Source organism: Pistacia vera, unplaced genomic scaffold (assembly GCF_008641045.1).
Source record: "Pistacia vera cultivar Batoury unplaced genomic scaffold, PisVer_v2 Contig1131, whole genome shotgun sequence".
NCBI lineage: Eukaryota > Viridiplantae > Streptophyta > Magnoliopsida > Sapindales > Anacardiaceae > Pistacia > Pistacia vera.
The window spans coordinates 118,186-140,916 of NW_022195173.1; the positions used below are offsets into that span (position 1 = coordinate 118,186).

General features: G+C 36.8%; 1 non-coding gene across 1 annotated transcript; it reads right to left on the reverse strand.

Annotated features, from left to right (window-relative positions):
- Positions 1–2,434: 2,434 nt before the first annotated feature.
- Positions 2,435–2,541, reverse strand: LOC116142847. The gene has a single exon (XR_004130053.1). It is a non-coding gene; the product is annotated as a small nucleolar RNA R71 (small nucleolar RNA).
- Between the last annotated feature and the right edge of the window lie 20,190 nt (positions 2,542–22,731).

The window sequence follows — 22,731 nt, forward strand, 5'->3', positions numbered from 1 at the left end:
AAGGCCTGTGATTTTGATTGCATAAGGAATACCCATGTACCCCTAGAGTAGTCATCAACTGTGGTGAGGAAATACGTAGAGCCATCATGATTAGGAATGTGATAGGGTCCCCATATATCTATGTGGATCAAGGTAAACAGAGTGTTTGTGGAGGAAGTGCTTGTATTAAAACATACTCTTGATTGTTTTGCAATAGGGTAAGTTGGACACTTAGGTTGAGGAATGGATGCACTATGACCCAAGCGTTGATAAAAAATAAAAGAGTTTGTATTGATATTTGTATCACATAGAGATTGTTGTTTATTTTTAATAAAATTGATAGACTCTTTATTTTGGACAGAAAAATCTAAAAAGGGCCCCCAATAGTATAGACCATGTGATAAAAGCTTGAAAATACACATGTAGTTCTTTATGGGAAATTAGGTTTAATTTATTCAATTTAACTTAATTATTTCATAAATATCTTTTATGAGGTCATACGTATGTTTTGAGTGTTTTCAGGTTATCAATGTAAAGATGATATTTAGATGAAGAATTATGTCGGTGGGAATGTGTGACAACAAGAAACAAATGATTCATGATTCAAAGTTAAAATGAGAAAGTTATGCAATTTGTAGTTGAAGTGAAAATCTTGGAAAACGCTCTAGTTTTGAACATGCTTCAGTTATTCAACAAGAACTTCAGCTTTAGATATTGGATCGAGATGATTCTTGGACTGTTGGAAAGATGATTCAAATGGCGACAATTCATATCGCTACTACTTGGCCAGATTCAAACATTATCATGATTAAAGATCACCATTTTTTCAAGATCACAAGTTCTAGGGCAAAATCAACTATGCCCAGGCACAACCGCAATTCTAGAATTTTCAGCATTAATTGTATGACTATTTTTCTTGTTTTAAGAGTTCTAAGCTGAATAGGATAGGGGGAAACACAACCCTAACACCTTAGTGATATAAATATAAATCTTTAGTTGATTTTTAGGGAGAGAGAGAGAGGATAGAGAAGAGATTAGCCTCTATTTCTAAATCAAAACAACAACTCTTGAGGTTTTTGGCTCATCATCTAGGGAAATTTTCTTTTATCTTTTTTCTTGAACTTATGTGTATAATGGTTGTTTATTTTTATTTGATTATGAACTAAATAAAGTTTCTAAGGCTAAGATGTAGCCCAATTCTATGAATATATGTTGATGTATTGTTGTTAATTTTTATTAAGCATTCTTTCTAAGTTTTATTATGGTTCTTAATGCTTTAATTCTTTTAGGCCTAAGAGTTGATTGATTTAATGGACTAGGTTTAGATCGAGAGACGAAATCTAGTTAGTCTAATGTAATAAGACCATAGGTTGAGTGAACACTAAAGATAAGTTACTGAGATCTGTGAGGCTTTGATAAATTCCATAGAGCGTAATGATCTCTTAAGACTTAAATCCAATTTAGAGATATCTTGGGTTAGTAATAAAGGGTTAATCTGGTAATTGTTCGAGAGAAAGTTGTTGGAATTCTAAGGAGTTTGGCTTGTAGAAAAAGCTTAGAAATATTAGCAATAATTATTAACACTTAGGAGTAGAATTGGTGTGAAGTGTATGCCCTAGGTTTAGTCAAATTTGCATGACAACCATTGTGTTTTTGTTTAATTTTAATTTCTTCCAGATTTTTAATTTGTTTTAAATTTTTAAATTTAGTTTATCTCTTCTTTAAAGTTTCAGTTAATCAAATAGTAATAAGATAGTTTATTTTGGTAATCGGTAGCTAGTAATTCTCTAGGGTTCGACATCCGTATACTTACACTTTATTACTTGCTTGATTTTGTATACTTGTGAATACCCACATCAAGGTTTTGGCACCATTGCCAAGGAATTACTATTTTGTTTCATCAAAATCAATACGAGTTATTTTATTGTTAATTTGATTTTTTTTGTTATTTGTAATTAGTAGTTTTAATATTAAAATTAGTCTGTTCTTTTATTTTAAATTTTTAGTGTGCTAAAATTTTCTTGTTTTCAGATTCTAATCGTACATAGGAATTAAGTTCAATGGTTGATATAGGAGTTGAATTGTTCAAAGAGCATTTAAAGACAACTCTAATCCTAGAATTGAAGGATGTGCTTCTAGCATTAGGAGACTACTGGTTCAAGCAAATAGTTTTGAGATCAAGCCTTCTATTATTCAAATGATACAACAATCAGTGCAATTTTAAGGGTTGCTAAGTGATGATCCTAATTTGCATATTGCAAATTTCTTGGAGCTTTGTGACACTTTCAAGCATAATAAGGTATCCAATGATGCAATCAGGCTTAGGCTTTTCCCATTTTCTCTTTGGGATAAAGCTAAGGCTTGATTAGTTTCACAACCATTTAGAGGAATCACCACTTGGGATGAATTGGTTCAATTGTTCCTTGCAAAATATTATCCACCTATCAAGTCCACCAAGATGAGAAGTGATATCACATATTTTTTCCAACAATATATGGAGTCACTTTATGACACTTGGGAGAGATTTAAAGATCTTTTGCGGAAGTGTCCTCACCATGGGTTGCCAATTTGGTTACAAGTGCAAACCTTTTATAATGGTTTGCTCCTTTCCATGCAGGTTATGGTAGGATGCAACGAGTGAGGTGCTCTTAACAATAAACACCTAGAGGAAGCTTACAAATTGATTAAGGTGATGGCTAGCAAAAACTATATGAGACATTTGGATAGAAATTTCCAAGGAAAGTACAGGATTTCATGAAGTAGATGGCACACCAATTTGTCCACTCAACCGCAGCAACCAAAAGCAATTGGGGTTAGCTCTTATGGTTAATTTCATTGATTCTCATATTTTACTTGTGATTTTGTACAGGGAATAGTTTGACTAGAGATTGTCAAGTGGGAATTTTTTTGCTCAACCTAAACAAGTGCATTATGTCAACACCTTCTAAAGAGGGCAAGCAAACCTATACTCTCACACTATACCCTAGCATGGCAGAATCACCCCACTTCACTTGGAGTAACAACAATGATGCTAAGCCACCTCTCAGTTTTCAAGCTCAAGAGAATGAATCAAGTTTGGAGGATGTGCTTACCAAATTTATTAAAGAGTCAGCAAGAGATTTGACACAGAAGGAGTACGTTGCAAGATCAGTCTACATCCATAAGAAAATCTTGAGACACAAATTGGTCAAATCCAAGTATTTTAGTGGAGAATTCAAGGAGCATTCCCAAGTGGTATCGAGAGAATCTGAAAGGACAACTCACTGCCATCATGTTGAGAAGTGTAGGAGTTGTAAGAATTAAGAAAGTTAAAGAAATTGAGGAAATGCTGAAGACATGAACTGGATAGAACCGTCAATGCCCCACACAGTGCCTAGGCACAAAATCCAGAATGAGGAATCCCATGGCACATGCCAGGCACAAAACCAGAACTTGAGAAAAAAGCCCAAGATGTAAGAAAGACAAAGCATCTCTTTCGTATCCTCATAGACTACAGTTGGACAAGCAATTAGGTAAGTTCATTGATATGTTTAGAAGCTTACACATAAATATTCCTTTTGTAGACATGTTGAAGCAATGCCAAAGTACGCGAAGTTTCTAAAGGAGATCCTCACGTATAAAAAAGGTTTGAAGACACTGAGATGTCATTGCTCACTAGAATGTAGTGCGTTGCCTCAAAAACTTACCACTGAAATTAAGAGATCCAGGAGTTTTATTATTCCTTTCACAATTGGTAGTTTTTATTTTGATAAAGTTTTATGTGATCTAGAGCTAGAATTACCTTAATGCCATTTTCTAGTTTTAGGAACTTGGTTTATAAGAGGTGAAGCCAACCACGGTTCATCTTCATTAGCGGATAGATCCATAACTATCCTAGGGGAGTGGTGGAGGATGTCCTAATAAAGGAAATAAATTTATCTTTCTGGTAGATTTTTATATTCTTGAATTGGAAGAAAACCGGAACATACCTTTAATATTACGAAGGCCTTTTCTAGCTACTAGTGGACTTTAATAGATGTACTGTAATAGCTCTCTTTCTACCAAATACTCATAAAACATGTACATAATAAAATACATATAAAGTAGTATAAAAGGTTGGGCCCAAATTTTTCTTTTATTATATATACATTCTTTTACAAAAAGTTGTATCATGTACAAACATCAAACAAGGTGGACAGTGGCCATATCTCTTCGCTTGCTGACGCCCTTCCGACTGTATCCTCACCTAGGTCCTGCAAAACATAGAAACAGCGGGGTGAGCATAACTAATGCTCATAATAAATCCTCTACTCATCTATCCCTGTAACTCTCTCTCCAATTTTTCCTACAATTCTCATTTACTCTCTATTATACTTCCCTCTCTACTTTCTCTTCTCATAACTCTTTTTACTAACTCTCTTTAGTGTCACGCCCTCATCTTACCGAGGCACGGCTGGGACTCGCTCCACTCTACGTGACTTCTACTCATACTAGCTGATCGGACTCGGTTATGCATGGATTCGGAACCCTTGGCCATGTGAGTGTATATTCTCTCTCTCTTGGGTACTCTCGGGTATAGCCCTCATCCGCATGCACTCTCACGGGCTACACCACTTCTCTCTCTCTCATACTCATGCGCCGCTCTCTCAATGCACGTACATGCAGGAAACTCTACCACTACCACGGTTCCCCATCGCACAACCTACTCTATTCTCTTTTCTCTTCGTTCTCTAGTGTCATTCTCTCTTTCTCTCTCTTTACTCTAAAGGCTTATACCACATTCTCTACTATTTCTCAAGCTACTTCTTAAGTGCATAAATAATGCGTATGGACAGTTCATGCTCCTAATGCACTTAGAAATGCCAATGCAATGGTACATCAAAGACAGTCATTCTGCATAGGTCACACTAAAAAGGGCATAACTTGCGTTATACACATCGGATTGCACGGTTTTAGTCTCGTTTTAAAGCTTAAAACAGGGCTACAACTTTGATGTTTTGGTCTAAGCCCCGTTCAATCCGTAATATGCCAAAATTCACTTATAAAGTCACGGCTGTGACAAGGCAGATTTCACTTAGGCATTTCCTCAAACAGCTCATGTGCATACCAAGCTCTCTTATCTAAACTCTACTCTTCTCTTTATCATCCAAATGGGAGAAAAACTCCCCATACAATCATAATTCTTGCCAATAAACACTCCCAAAAATATTCATACACAACTCCTCCAACTTCACACTCATTTCACTCTCTCATCACACATTAATAACATTTCTCATAATTTAATCATACTCAACAACTAGGACTAAGCACACATCTCATCTCAATTTTTCAGTAGGTATAACATATACATACATAATTAAAATAAATCTCTACTCAAAAGCTTTTCAAAACTCAACTTGTTTGGATTTACTTACCTTTACTGAAGAGATCTCACTAAACTTTTCCTTTTCCATAGTACCTTTTCCCTTGTCCCTCTCTACAACTTTAAACCATAACCATAAGACTTCAAGATACAAATTAAACAAACTATATCTAAAGCAAGAATCCTTACCTTAGGATCTTGTGAAAGCTTTACTAAAAAAATTCCCAAAAGCTCCTTAGAAATCTTGGAAGATTGGATGAGAATTGAGAGAAGTTAGAGAATGGATATGCAGTGGAAATGGGTGAAATGAAGGTTTTCTCTACCTTAATCCTTTTAGCTCATATATAACCATCATTTCCCATTTTGCCCTGCTCTTCCTTGGAAATTCCATCCATTCCTTTGATTCTTTGCAAATACACCTTATTACCCACACATTCTCTACTTAATTTCCTTACATTTTACTCCCCACTATGCCTACTAATTAGGGTAGAATTGTCATATGCCCCAAAGGAAGAATTCTCTAGAAACCTCAAAACTTTTTGTTAGCTCTTCGCCACGGCGAAGAACATTCCGCGCCCGCGCCGCGAAACATGCAGAACCTACCCTGGGTGCAATACCTCATCGCCGCGGCAAAGATTCTCCTTCACCCGCGCGAAGATTGGATTTCCAATTCACCAAATCTCCACCAAAACCAAGCGCACACTTAACCAATACAACATACAAACTCAATTGAAACTGAATCATGAGCTTTTAAGTAATACAACAAATCTTAAGTACAACCTCAAGCGGGCGTTCCAATTCTCCCCCCTTAAAAGAATTTCGTCCAAGAAATTCACATGAATAACTCCGGGAAGTGAATCGTGCATGTCTCGTTCTACCTCCCATGTTGCTTCTTCTACCTTGTGATTCCTCCAAAGGATCTTCACTGCAGAATACTCTTGTTTCGAAGTTCTTTAATTCTTCGTCTAGAATCTGTACTGGACGTTCCTCATACACAATATCTCTGCAACTCAATGTCCTATACACTCAAATATGGGAGGGATCACTTGCATACTTTCGTACAGTGAGACATGGAACACATCATGCACCTTGTCATACTAGGTGGAAGTGCCATCTGTAGGCAACTTTACCCACTCGTTGCAATATCTCAAATGGACCTATGAATCTCGGTGCAACTTTCCTTTGCTCCCGAAGCACATTACTCGTTTATAGGGAAACTTTCAAAAATGCCTTACACCCACTACTCCCTTCCCACTTCTTTCTCTTTAATCGGCATAACTTTTCTGTCGATCTTGGGCTTGTTTCATTCTGTTCCTTAGTAATCTTACATCCTCTATCATCTTCTGAGTCATCTTTGGCCCAAGAGCGGCACTCAACTCATCTTTTCACCGATCTCATCCCAATGTAGTAGACCTGCATCGTCTACCATACAAAGCCTCGATGGCGCCATCTTAATCGTAGACTGATAACTGTTGTTGTAGGCAAACTCCACCAAAGGTACATTTCATGCCATGACATTCTATAATCCATGTAGCAGGCTCTCACCATCCTCGCACCTGATTGTTCTCTCTATTTGGCCATCCGTCTGAGGATGATAGGCAGTACTGAATGCCAAACGGTACCCAAATTCCTCTGTAAACTCACCTAGAACTGAACAAAATCTGAATCCCTGTCTGACACTATGATCTTGGTTACACCATGTAACCGACTATCCTTTCACATAAATTTGAGCCAACGATCCGAAGTAGTACTCTCCTTTACTAGAAGGAAATGAGCGGACTTAGTTAATCTATCCACAATCACCCATATGCTATAACCTCTCTGTACCTTAGGGAGACCTGTGATGAATCCATTGAAATACTCTCCCATTTCAATTCCAGAATACTAAGTGGCTGAAGCAACCCTAACGGCCTTTGGTGTTCTGCTTTTACCTGCTGGCAAGTCAAACATCTAGCTACAACTTTGCAATGTCCTTCTTCATACTCTGGCCACCAATAGCCTCTCTTTACATCTTGGTACATCTTGGTTGCTCCATGATGAGCAGTGTACGGTGTGTCATGAGCCTCTAAAGAATTCTCTTTTTCAACTCATCATTCAGAGGAATGCACAACCGATTTCTGAAATAGGACACCATCAACTAAGTGGAACTCCATTGTCTTGCCCTCAAACACTTGCTGCACTACTTTCTAACACCACTCATCGGCCATTGTTTTTCTCTACTTCCTCCAATAAAGTAGACTGAATCTCTAACCTGGCAATCCTTCCCGGAATCACTTCGATCGCTCTCTGCAAAACTCTTCTATCCAACTCTTTCTCTGCCTAGTGAGCCGGGACAAATAAGCTTTCTACTCAAGGCATCGGCTACTACGTTGGCTTTCCCCGGTTGATACTTGATCTCACATTCATAATCCTTAACCAGCTCTAACCACCTTCTCTGTCTCATATCAGCTCCTTTTGAGTAAAGAAATCCTTAAACTCTTATGATCAGTGTAAATGTACTCTCTTGGCCCCATAAAGGTAATGCTCCAAATCTTTAATGCAAGACCACCTGCCAACTCTAGTCATGCGTAGGGTATCTTGTCTCATACTCTTTCAGTTGCCGAGAGCATAGTGCTATTACCCTACCTAACTGCATTAACACCGCCCCAAGTCCTTGCAATGAGGCAGCCGTATAAATATCATAGTCTACACCCTCCTGTGGTAACACTAACACTGGAGCTGATGTTAACCTCTTCTTTAACTCTTGGAACCATCCCTCACACGCTTCTGACCAACAAAAGGAGTCTTCTGTTTGGTAAGAGCTGTCAATGGTTAGCCAAATGGGCGAACCCCTCAACAAATCGTCTGTAGTAACCTGCCAGCCTAAGAAACTTCAGACCCTTTTACTGTCTTCGGTCTCTGCCATTCAGGATTGCCTTTATATTACTCGGATCTACTGAAATCCCTCCTTAGACACAGTATGGCCCAGAAAGATACTTGGTCGAGCCAAAACTCACACTTAGAAAATTTAGCGTACAACTGCCTTTCTCTCAACCGTTGCAACACTATTCTCAAATGTTCCTCATGCTCTTCTCCGATTTGGAATAAACCAGATATTCCAATGAACACCACGATTAACTGATCTAGACAGTCATGGAATACTCTATTCATCAAGTCCATAAAAATGGCTAGGGCATTCGTCAGCCAAACGGCATCACCACAAACTCATAGTGCCCATACCTTGTACGGAAAGCAGTCTTCGCTATATCCTGCTCAGCCAGTCTTACTTGATGGTACCTTGACCTCAAATCAATCTTGGAGAATACTGCTGCTCCCTTCAATTGATCAAACAAATCATCTATCCGAGGTAGCGGGTACTTATTCTTTACTGTCACCTTATTCAACTCTCTGTAATCAATACACATCCGTAGTGTCCCATCCTTCTTCTTAACAAATAGAATTGGAGCTCCCCAGGCAGAATGACTTGGTCGGATAAAACCTTTATCTAAAGCTCTTGGAGTTGCTTCTTTAATTCCCGAGCTCTGCTGGGGCCATTCGGTAAGGGGCTTTAGATATAGGTGTTGTTCCTGGTGCTAGTTCAATACTAAACTCAACCTCTCTTTCTGGTGGCAAACCTGGTAAGTCTTCCGGAAACACATCTAAAAATTCTCGAACTATCGGCACCCTTTGAATATCTGGTTGTGGAACATCACCACTCTGTACTACATGAGCAATATATCCAGAACACCCTTTCCTCAACATCTTTCTAGCTTTTACTCTACTAATCAACATACTCAATTGATGGCCCTCTCCAAAACTAAATTTATCTCTGCTATCGAGATTAAATCTCGCTTTCTTCCTCCGACAATCAATCTCTACTCCATACCTCTCAAGGAAATCCATGCCTAATATCACATCAAAGTCAGGCATATAAAAAACTATTAAATCAACTACTAACTCTGGTCTATGGATCACTACGGATTCTCCCAATAACATTTCTTGAGTCAATACACTCACTCCATCAGGTAACTCTATCTTAATAGGTTGACTCACTCTAATAGGTTTCAAACCTAATCTCTCGATCATTCCATGAGAAATAAAAGAATGGGTAGCCCCGGAATCAATTAAAGCATATAAGGAAACAGCATGAATTAACAACTTACCAGTTACAGCTGATGGACTGGCCTCAGCTTCACCCTGTGCCACTGTAAAAACTCTGGCATTGGTACCTCTAGAAGTCTGAGCCACAGGTGAAAGAGGAGCTGGTGGAAGGGGAACTTTACAATCCCTCATCAGATGCCCTGGCTGTCGGCACTTGTAACATACATTTCTGTCCCTCAAACACTCTCCTGAATGGTTCCTCCCACATTTAGCACAAGGAGGAAACCTTTCTGTCCTGGGCCGCTTGTTCTGCCAGTCTCTCTTATTCCTCTTAGGTTGAAACTTCTTCTTGGCCCTTACCTCTCTGTTCCTTGTAACATCTACTTTCTCCCTCTGTAAGGTAATGGATGGTTCCCTGGGTACCACTAGAGATAACCCTTCTACCAGATATTTGTTTACATAGATCTCTGCCCTTAAAGCCCTTGCTAGAGCTTCACTATAGGTATGAGAGGGCTCAGCTCCTGTCATAACATCTCGGGCAAAATCTGATCTTAACCCTTGCACAAACTTATCTCTCCTTAACTCCGGTGTATACACTATTCCGGGTGCAAAACGAGCGAGAGAGTTGAATGTGGCTGAATATTCTTTCACAGTACTAGTCCCCTGCTTCAAATGAATAAACTCTTGGACTTTCTCATGTACTCGATCTTCTGTTCGGTACTCGGCCTCAAACAATCTTCTAAATTCTTCCCAAGTCATTGAGGCCATATCATGAGTCTCCTCCATTAGTTCCCACCAAATTCGGGTAACTCCCTTAAATAAGAAACTGGCATATCTGATCCTCTCTCTATCATTCATGGGAAACAGTGCCGCCGTCCGCTCTACGGACTTAAACCACTCTTCTGCTTCTAACGGATCCCTAGTACCCCTAAATGCTGGCGGCTGATGCTGGTTTACAAGCCCCTGAATCGGATCAACTCGAGTCTGTACTGTCTGAGGTACTAGCCCTTCTCACTCTAGTCTTGTGGGCGATACTCTACTAGGGGTCTCGATTCTCTCCTGACCAACTCTTCCTTGACTCTCCGCTAATACCTGCTGTACAATTGTTCGAAGTTGGTTCGGGTGGGTTAGAGGATTCTCCCTCGTTCGACACACTCTTACCCTTTCTCCTGTTACTACGCCTCATCTACAAAACAACCATACTTGATCAATTTAAGAACACACTTGAANTAATTTCATTGATTCTCATATTTTTACTTGTGAATTTTGTACAGGGAATAGTTTGACTAGAGATTGTCAAGTGGGAAGTTTTTTGCTCAACCTAAACAAGTGCATTATGTCAACACCTTCTAAAGAGGGCAAGCAAACCTATACTCTAACACATATACCCTAGCATGGCAGAATCATCCCAACTTCACTTGGAGTAACAACAATGATGCTAAGCCACCTCTCAGTTTTCAAGCTCAAGAGAATGAATCAAGTTTGGAGGATGTGCTTACCAAATTTATTAAAGAGTCAAGCAAGAGATTTGACAAGAATGAGGTACTGTTGCAAGATCAGTCTACATCCATAAGAAATCTTGAGACACAAATTGGTCAAATCCATAGTATTTTAGTAGGAAGAATTCAAGGAGCATTCCCAAGTGGTATCGAGAAGAATCTGAAAGGAGCAACTCACTGCCATCATGTTGAGAAGTAGTAAGGAGTTGTAAGAATTAAGAAAAGTTAAAGAAATTGAGGAAAATGCTGAAGACATGAAACTGGATAGAACCGTCAATGCCCCAGCACAGTGCCTAGGCACAAAATCCAGAATGAGGAATCCCATGGCACAATGCCTAGGCACAAAACCAGAACTTGAGAAAAAAGCCCAAGATGTGAAGAAAGACAAAGCATCTCTTTCGTATCCTCATAGACTACAGTTGGACAAGCAATTAGGTAAGTTCATTGATATGTTTAGAAGCTTACACATAAATATTCCTTTTGTAGACATGTTGAAGCAAATGCCAAAGTACGCGAAGTTTCTAAAGGAGATCCTCACGTATAAAAGAAGGTTTGAAGAACATGAGATGGTCATGCTCACTAAGGAATGTAGTGCGTTGCCTCAAAAGAACTTACCACTGAAATTAAGAGATCCAGGGAGTTTTATTATTCCTTTCACAATTGGTAGTTTTTATTTTGATAAAGTTTTATGTGATCTAGGAGCTAGAATTAACTTAATGCCATTTTCTAGTTTTAGGAAACTTGGTTTATAAGAGGTGAAGCCAACCACGGTTCATCTTCAATTAGCGGATAGATCCATAACATATCCTAGGGGAGTGGTGGAGGATGTCCTAATAAAGGTAAATAAATTTATCTTTCTGGTAGATTTTATAATTCTTGATATGGAAGAAAACCGGAACATACCTTTAATATTACGAAGGCCTTTTCTAGCTACTAGTAGGACTTTAATAGATGTACTGTAATAGCTGCTTTCTACTCAAATACTCATAAAACATGTACATAATAAAATACATATAAAGTAGTATAAAAGGTTGGGCCCAAATTTTTCTTTTATTAAATATATACATTCTTTATACAAAAAGTTGTATCATGTACAAAACATCAAAACAAGGTGGACAGTGTAGCCATATCTCTTCGCTTGCTGACGCCCTTCCGACTGTATCCTCACCTAGGTCCTGCAAAACATAGAAAACAGCGGGGTGAGCATAACTAATGCTCAATAAGTAAATCCTCTACTCATCTATCCCTGTAACTCTCTCTCTCTAATTCTTTCCTTACAATTCTCATTTACTCTCTATTTATACTTCCCTCTCTACTTTCTCTTTCTCATAACTCTTTTTTACTAACTCTCTTTAGTAGTCACGGCCTCATCTTACCGGAGGCACGGCTGGGACTCGCTCCCACTCTACGTGACTTCTACTCATACTAGCTGATCGGACTCGGTTATGCATGGATTCGGAACCCTTGGCCATGTGAGTGTATATTCTCTCTCTCTTGGGTACTCTCGGGTATAGCCCTCATCCGCATGCACTCTCACGGGCTACACCACTTCTCTCTCTCTCATACTCATGCCGCTCTCTCAATGCGACGTACATGCAGGAAACTCTACCACTACTCACAGGTTCCCCATCGCACAACCTACTCTATTCTCTTTTCTCTTCGTTCTCTAGTGCTCATTCTCTCTTTCTCTCTCTTTACTCTTAAAGTAGCTTATACTCACATTCTCTACTATTTCTCAAGCTACTTCTTAAGTGCATAAATAATGCGTATGGACAGTTCATGCTCACTAATGCACTTATGAAATGCCAAATGCAATGGTACATCAAAGACAGTCATTCTGCATAGGTCACACTAAAAAGGGCATAACTTGCGTTATACACATCGGATTGCAACGGTTTTAGTCTCGTTTTAAAGCTTAAAAACAGGGCTACAACTTTGATGTTTTGGTCTAAGCCCCGTTCAATCCGTAATATGCCCAAAATTCACTTATAAAGTCACGGCTGTGACAAGGCAGATTTCACTTAGGCATTTCCTCAAACAGCTCATGTGCATACCAAAGCTCTACTTATCTATAACTCTACTCTTCTCTTTAATCATCCAAAATGGGAGAAAAACTCCCTCATACAATCATAATTCTTGCCAAATAAAACACTCCCAAAAATATTCATACACAACTCCTCCAACTTCAACTCAATTTCACTCTCTCATCACACATTAATAACATTTCTCATAATTTAATCATACTCAACAACTAGGACTAAGCACACATCTCATCTCAATTTTTCAGTAGGTATAACATATACATACATAATTAAAATAAATCTCTACTCAAAAGCTTATTCAAAACTCAACTTGTTTGGATTTACTTACCTTTAATGAAGAGATCTCACTAATACTTTTCCTTTTCCATAGTACCTTGTCCCTTGTCCCTTCTCTACAACTTTAAACCATAAAACCATAAGACTTCAAGATACAAATATAAGCAAAACTATATCTAAAGCAAGAATCCTTACCTTAGGATGCTTTAGATGAAAGCTTTACTAAAAAATTACCCAAAAGCTCCTTAGAAATCTTGGAAGATTGGATGGAGAATTGAGAGAAGTTAGAGAATGGATATGGCGGTGGAAATGGGTGAAATGAAGGTTTTCTCTACACTTAATCCTTTTAGCTCATATTATAACCATCATTTCCCATTTTGCCCTTGCTCTTCCTTGGAAATTCCATCCATATCCTTTGATTCTTTGCAAATACACCCTTATTACCAACACATTCTCTACTTAATTTCCTTACATTTTACTCCCCACTATTCCTACTAATTAGGGGTAGAATGGTCATTATGCCCCAAAGGAAGAATTCTCTAGAAAACTCAAGAAACTTTTTGTTAAGCTCTTCGCCGCGGCGAAGACCATTCCATCGCCCCGGTGAAACACGGCATAACCTACCCGTGGGTGCAGCACCTCATCGCCGCGGTAAAGATTCTCCTTCACCCCGGCGAAGATTGGATTTCCAAAATTCACCAAATCTCCACCAAAACCAAGGCAAACACTTAACCAATACAACATACAAACTCAATTGAAACTGAATCAATGAACTTTTAAGTAATACAACAAATCTTAAGTACGTACCTCAAGCGGGGCGTTACATTTACACCAAGGGAAACTAATCTTAAGGGTGGAAGACGAACAAGTGGGGTTCAATGTTTTTAATACGATGAAATATCCATCCTAGTCAGATACTTGCTTTGAGATTAGTATTCTTGATGACAAAGTAGCGAAAACCTTAGAAGAAAACTGCCATAGTTCACCCTAGAAAATTGTTTAGTCAATGCTAAGGCTATGGAGGCTGAATTGGAGAGGGTAGATGAACAATGATTGAAGCCCTAAGTGTATGGTGGAATTAAGGATAAAAGGGCTTGGATTTTCCTAGATGATCTGGATTGAAGGATTCAAAAAGTCAAGCTTACGACTCTAATAAAGTGCTTATTGGGAGGCAACCCAAGTTTTCTTTTTTACTTATTTTTTTTTTTTTTTCATTTGTTTCTTTGTCTTTAGTTTTTGTTTTCTTATGTGTTTTATTTTCTTTGTTTTGTTCCTTGAGGCTATTTTTATTTTCAGTAGTTTCTTTTAGTTTAAACAATTTTGATATTGTATTTGTTTTTCTAAATTCATAAATTTAACGAGTGATGTGTGTTGTCGATGAGGTGTACCATAAGTTTCTTTGTTTTGATAGAACCAAATAGCCACAATGGAATGAAACGAGTTGGTGATCGAATAGTCACGTGTATTCACACTTCACTATTGAAAAAGGGGGTAATTTTTTTTCTCTTTTTCCTTTTGTTTAGATTTGTACATTGGGGACAATGTAGATTTTAGGTTGGGGGTAAGGGAAGTCTCTTCCAAAAATTTCAGATTTATGGATTTAGAGTTTTTGTGTGTGTGTGTTTCCTTTTGTATTTTGTTTGTTTCTTGGATTAATTTGTGTGTTGACGATAGTAATATGATTGCGATAGCATGTAGCTTTTAAAAGATGTTGAATTTTTCCTTGGTTTAAGGATAATTTTGAATGTTAATTTCATCTAGTTTGAGACCCTAATGGTGTGTGGTATGAATTGTTTGGTTAGTCTAAATTCTTAGAGAAGTTTTATGTGAGAATTTTTCATGGACATTTTTGAGATCTCAACAAACTCTAGAACTCACTTGATAACCACTTGAGGCGAAATCACAGAATTCACATTACTTAGGAGATGACTTGGGCTATTTTTGGACTGATTGAGCCTTTGAACCCAACCGTATATTTTTTTATCACTAGTTAACCCTTTGAGCCATTATGAAACACATTTTAGCCTTGTTTTTTTTTTTTTTTTAATTATTAAGCTTATTGTAACCTACCTTGATTATGAGCCTAAAACACATTCCTACCCGTTCTATTTTAAGAGACTTAATTCTAGTGCAATCTTGGTGAGAGTACTTAGACAAGTGAAGGTAGAGAGTGTGAATTTCTTTTACGCAACCTAAAATTTATTAAAAGAAATAGGTTGGGGGTTGTGGAGTGTATGTGATGTTAAGGTCGGTAGGGTGTAACTTTCTTCCTTGAAAAAGAAAAGAAAAGAAAAAAAATTGAAGAAAAAAAGAGAAGAAAAAGAAAAGAGAAAATGAAAAGTTAGTAAGAAGTGAGCATTGAGAAACATTGCAGAAGTGTGAAAATGTGGAAAACAAGGTTTGCGTTAGTGTGGGAAAGAGGTAAAATTTAGGAAAATGTTGGGTGAAAAATGGAGGTACATTCATGCTTGGGGGATTGTGAGGAGAAGGAATAAATATTTGAGTCTCTTAATTTTTGTTTAATTCCTTTCCGTTCATTCATAACCCATATCTTTGCCTAACGTTACAACCTATACAAAGACCTATTGATCCAAGGTAGTGTGTAATTTTACATTAGTGGAGAGTGGTTTGAAAAGTGAGCCTATGGAATTTGATTCCATGATTCACATTTCATTTGTAATCCGAATACTTGAGATCAATTCATTGTCTATGCATGTTATGCATAAAATCATTTAGGTATTTAGATAATGGTTTGAGGGTCGATAACGAAAATGGAATTTATGTTTGTATTGTCGTTGGGATGGGATGATTTTTAACTATTTGTTATGTGTGTATGCAATTTTTGAGACAACTATAAGAATTGATCTGAGAATTATTGTATGTGTTTATTTGTATTTTTTAGTCTAGGTTAGGTTTAGTGTGGATGTTTGTGGGTATCATCGTTGGAAACCCTCACAAGACTACAACTCATCCAACTAGGGCTGCCTAGGGGTTTAAAGGCTTGTTGCATACGCTAAATGCAACCGTGACAATCTACGGAAGTGATATAGGGTAGATTAGATTTAGGCTTATTTTGTTTTAATTTTCAAGCTACAAGACATATTTTTATCACTTAGCTTGCTAGAGACTAGCAAGAAGCTAGTTGGGGGTTTTGATAAGAGCTTGAAAATACACATGTACTTTGTGGTTTATTGGGATTATTTATGGGAAATTAGCTTTAATTCATGCAATTTAACTTAATTATTTCATAAATATCTTTTATGATGTCACGGGTATGTTTTGAGTGTTTTTAGGTTATCTATGCAAAGATGATATTTAGATGAAGAATTATGTCGGCGAAGGAATGTGTGACAACAAGAAACAAATGATTCGTGATTCGAAGTTAAAATGAGGAAGTTATGGCGATTTGTAGTTGAAGCAAAAATCCTGGAAAACTCTCCAGTTTTGAACATGCTTTAGTTATTCGACAATAACTTCAGCTTTTCAACTATAACTTCAGCTTTAGATATTGGATTGAGATGATTCTTGGACCGTTGGAAAGATGATTCAAAGGGCTATAATTCATATCTTTACTACTTGGCCAGATTCAAACATTATCACGCTTAAAAATCACCGTCTTTTCAAGATCGCAAGTTCTAGGGCAAAATCAACTGTGCCTAGTCACAATGCCATGGCAAAACCACAATTCTGAAATTTTCTGCATTAATTGTATGACTTTTTTTTCCTGTTTTAAGAGCTCTAAACTGAATAGGATAGGGGGAAACACAACCGTAACACCCTTGTGATATAAATATAACTCTTTAGTTGATTTTTAGCCTCTATTTGTAAATCAAAAAAACAACTCTTGGGGATTTTGGTTCATCATCTAGGGAAGTTTTCTTTTATCTTTTTTCTTGAACTTATGTGTATAATGGTCGTTTATTTTTATTTGATTATGAACTAAATAAAGTTTCTAGGGTTAAGATGTAGCCCAATTCTATGAACATGTGTTGATGTATTGTTGTTAATTTTTATTAAGCATTCTTTCTAAGTTTCATTATGGTTCTTAATGCTTCAATTCTTTTAGGCCTGAGAATTGATTGATTTAATGGACTAGGTTGAGATCGAGAGATGAAATCTAGTTAGTCTAATGTAATAAGACCATAGGTTGAGCAAACGCTAGAAATAGGTTACCGCGATCTGTGAGGCTTTGGTAAATTCCATAGAGTGTAATGATCTCTTAAGACTTAAATCCAATTTAGAGATATCTTGGGTTAGTAATAAAGGGTTAATCTGGTAATTGTTCGAGAGAAAGTTGTTGGAATTCTAAGGAGTTTGGCTTGTAGAAAAAGCTTAGAAATATTAGCAATAATTATTAACACTTAGGAGTAGAATTGGTGTGAAGTGTATGCCCTAGGTTTAGTCAAATTTGCATGACAACCAGTGTGCTTTTGTTTAATTTTAATTTCTTCCAGATTTTTCAGTTGTTTTAAATTTTTAAATTTTAGTTTATCTCTTCTTTAAAGTTTCGGTTAATCAAATAGTAATAAGATAGTTTATTTTGGTAATTGGTAGCTAGCAATTCTCTAGGGTTCGACATCTCTATACTTACACTTTATTATTTGCATGATTTTATACACTTACAAATAGCCACATCACCATGACAATCTTTACCAAAGCCCGTCATTTTGCCAATAGAAGGGTCCTGAAAGAGACACATATTAGGAAGAAATTGCAATGTGCCATTATTGTCAGTGCATAGTTTGGATACAGATATTAGGTTAAAGTCGAATGAAGGGACAAGAAGGACATTTTTAAGTACTAATTTTTTTTTCCTATCACTACAGTCCCAATATGAGTGGTTGGGTGTTATTGTCGTTTGGCAGACAGACAGAGATTGGAATTTTAGTGGGTGTGTTTGGAAAAAAAAAAAAAAACTTATGATTATAAATTATGTGATCACTAGCCCCTAAGTCAATTATCAAGACATCTTTTGAAACATAATTATGAAAAGCAAAAGATGTACCTGCATAGGTGGCGTTGTTGGTGGACTGATTGAGCATCTAGATTATTTGACTTATTTGTTCTGGATTGACCATGGGTGCTGGTGATTCATTTCTCAGATTCGGATTGGTGGTCACATGATTGGTAGTAGAATTCCCAGATTTATCCTTGGGACAGCCGTGTAATTTCCAACAATTTTCCATGTTATGATTTCGATGTTTACAATAATCACAATATAATTTGGGTTTACCTTATCTGGATGATCCATAGTCGTTGGATCCATGTTGACTTTGACTAGGATGTGAGTCGTTGGATGAAAACAAATGGTTGACCATTTGTTGACTGTTGGATTGAGGGATTTGATCTAAGCCGTTAAAGGGATTATTTAAAAGCCCTCTTTTTTTCATTTTCCATAAACCCTAGCTGCCCTTGATTTCTCTTCTTCAGCAAAAACTCTCTAGTTCTCTCTCAACCTAATTTTGTGGCTGCAAGTGCAATGGATTCACTAGGTCTCGATGAATCCGTGGTGGCTTGCCATTGATGTTCATCTTAAACGACAAGTTGATAGAGGCGACGAAGCGGCAGTGGCGTTCTTTTTTTGAGTATCTGTGTTCGAAATGGAACATCAAAATCAAGAAGTGAATCACCCAATTTTGTTCCTTGATTCGTTGGTATTGTTGTAGAGTTTCAAAGGGCCCTTTCAAGGGTTCTTTGACGGCGTTGAGTTCATTCCAAATAACCGACAAACGGTTGAAATATATCATCACCAGTTTGTTTTGTTGTTTGATCTCGGCTAAGCTTTGCCAGAGTGTGAACAACTTGGCTAAATCAAGTTGTCCATGCATCTTCTTGATGTTGGGCTCAATATCTTAGGCATTCTCCATTGGTGGAAGTTTGGTAGCAACCTCTTGGGTCTAGGAGTTGTTGATCCACAATCGGACTAAAGTGTTGCAATTGATCCATTATTTGCGCAGATGTGGTTCATTGGGTGGTTGTACAGCCTTGTCCAGAAAATTGTCTTTGTCCTTTGTAATGAGTTCTCGTTGGAAATCGTGAGCCCAAATCGCGTAGTTTTTCGATCCGGTGAGCGATTGTTTTACTAGAACAAGTTTTGGCCCATCTGACGGTGGCGAATTCAAAGCGTTGCCTGGCACCGGCCGTCATTGAGTGGGTGGAACAATCTGGAATGGGAATGTGAAATGTTGACCCGATTCGTAATTTGGGCCAGTAAACTCAAAATGGGTATGTGGGCTTCACCCGTGATTTGGGTTTGGTTGATTGGTTAGGCCTTGAGGATTGGGCTGTGAGCCTGGTTGACCAGTTGGACCTTGAGGATTGGGCTGTGGGCTTGGTGGCTGTGTGATCAATTGAGAAATGGGTTGTAGGCCTACGTGAGTGGGTTGTGGGCCTGTTTAAGTGGGCTAACTGAGATATGGGCCTGTTTGAGGGGGTTGACTGAGATGTGGGCCTATCTAAGTGGGCCATGTGATTTGTGGGTCTGGTTGAATGGGCTGTGTGTTTGATTGGTTAATTGGCTGATTGGGATTCATTTTGGCTGTTTGTTAATTTTGGCTAATTGTTGTGGGTTTGCACTTATCCGAGTGCCTTTTTTATAGGTGAAGCAACCTGGAGTCTTAAGAAGATGTAGGCAAGAAGAAGGAAACAAAAACTTGATAATGCAGAGAAGATGAGGACAAGAAGAAGAGAGGTAAAAGCTTGATTAAGCAACCTGCTATCATACCATGTCAAAAGGAAGCAAGAGAGGCAACTAAGCTGCCGAAGTATGCCAAAAGAGAAAAAGAGAAAGAAAACCTTTTAGCTATAGATTGTATTTTTCACTTGTGTATTCCTCTGTACAAAAGTTGTCAATTTATACAAGAATTATGTACCATGTAAGAAAAGAACTAATTACACAGTTATAAGATTAATTGTAGGATCACATCAATCAAGGAGAAGATTGTGTGATCTGTCTTTTGCAATTATCAACACTTTTCTCTTCCCTTGTCTCCTTATATAGTTTGCTTAAGTTTGTATATAATATTCAATTGCTTGTTACTTGCCATATTCATAAAGCTCATTAGATAAGAACCTAAGTCATAAGAGTATATAGCGAAAAATTGACCTTAGGAGTATCCGGAAAACTAATTCACCCCCCTTTTATGCCATTCAATTGGGTTGGGGGGAGGGAGGGGATGATGTGGGGGATGAATTGTTAACTAATTATCCCGATAGCACTAATACATTAGTATCAATAAGTTTGTTCAGCAGTATACGTTCTTAACTATGTCATTTAAGGTTCTTGTCCCTTCGTGACTGGCTAATTTGATGTGTAATTACTTTGTTAAAGTTTTCTAAATATTTACTAAAAAGTTACTTTAAAATACCTAAATTGTTTTAAATTAAGAGCAATACAGACATGATTAATAGCTACGGTCCTGGTTAAGTAATGGATTTTTTTGTGATTCTATAAAAAAGTTTGGCGAATCACACTTTGTACGTGATTTGTCATTGCACATGGAGAAAGAGAGACCAATGTTGATTGATATAACGGCAATAGCTTGTTGAAGTGATGTATGTGTTTAATTTTTTCCAAGAGGATTGATTTGTTGGATTAATCTGACAGATCCATTTTGTATAAAATCTTTCTCTTGCACTAGTCAAATTTTGTTCAATCAAAACGATAATGCGTTTTATTTCATTTCCCCCACATATATCATTTAGTTGCAATCTCTCTTCTATTATTATTATTAATATTTCTCTCTTTTATTATTATTAATAATTTTTTCCCTTAAAGTTGTAATATCTCTCATAGGATACCCTAAATCTATTTTCAACGTTCATGTGATATAGTTTAAGTCAAGGAGCGATTAGTTATAAACTCAACGAAATAAAATATTAATTCTATTCTTTATAAGATTGATCAATTTTACAGACAAATTTGATCCAATCACGTCAACCTAATCATGTTACATTTTCTTTAGATAGATTATGTGAATAAAGAAAAAAATAATAAAGAAAAAAATTGTAATTTGATTATATCTCTTAATAAAGTAAATTCCTATTTAATTGAATAGTATATTCATAAATCAAATTGAGAAAATGGGTTTGAACCTCTATGACATATATGTACGATGAAAAGTGAAACTAATAAGATAAGTATCAATTACAAGCAATAATAATAATACAAAATTCACAAATCACAAAAATAGAGTACTATTGTCTGAGGACCCTTGACGCCCTTCACTTGACTGAAATTAAGCAAAATTTCGATATTCTCACGTAGACTGAAATTAAGTATAATGGTTCTAGGCAATGAGTACAGGTCCTGTATATGTCGAGGGCCATGATTATGAGGGTGATTGTGCCACGTGTGTGGCATTGATTGATCCCCTAAAAACAGAAGGCCATAAAGTCAAGGAAATAATGAGAAAAGTTCATTTGCAATTTCTCTCCTTTATAAAAGTGAATAAAAGAGGATGGGCCAATCAGCCCTAAATACTTTCAAAGCTGAAGCTTATTTTTGCAATTAGAACGGCTGGCTTGATAAATCACATTATTGCAAGACCCTCCTTTGGTGAAATTCTTGACTTAGACAACGGTTTCGTGTCATTGCATTCATATTATGTTAAAACATTTTAAAATCAAACCTGACCCATTAACTTATTGGGTCTAAATACGAAAACTCAAAACCCAAAGTTATTTTATCATGTTACCCAAACTCAAACTATTAGAAGTTTCTCCTGAAATAATTTTTTTTTTTTTTAATCTCTAATTAAACAATGAAATATAATATGATCTTGAAATAAATTTATATTATAATATTAAGCTATATACTTAAACATATAAACATTAAATGCATAAAAACGTCATAAATATACAATCATTCACATCATTTGTAATCTTTTTCTTAAAATACTATAGTGTCATTCTCAAATATCATTAGTGTAAAATGTAATTCATTTTTTCCACTAAAGTTTCATCATTGAAATCATATGTAAATATTAATACAGCATAAATCATCACATCTTACAAGTAAACTTTTTAAACTTTTGGGGGTATTTGGTTCCGAGAATGGTTTATTACTAAAAAGATAGGATTACTAGTGAGATAGATTAAATGTAAGATTATTGGGAATGTTATATTATATATGATTGGTTAGATTGGTGGGTATAAATAATTAATATATTTGGTTGGGAGGAATAAAAGAATTATGGGAGAAACTTTTACCAAATTGCCATTCCTTTTTAATATAATAATAATAATAATAATAATAATATTACTATTATTATTATTATTATTATTATTATTATTATTATTATTATTATTATTATTTAGATTACTACATTTAACCCGCTATATTTGACTTGTAATTTAGATTACTGAGATATGGTTTCCTCATGACTCAGCACGATGATGTACTGGTTTATCAAGACGATGAACCTAGAACCAACGATAAAGCTGTATCGGATCCAGATTTTGCTAAATGGCTAGAAGCCATGAAATCTGAAATGGACTCTATGTACTAGAACCA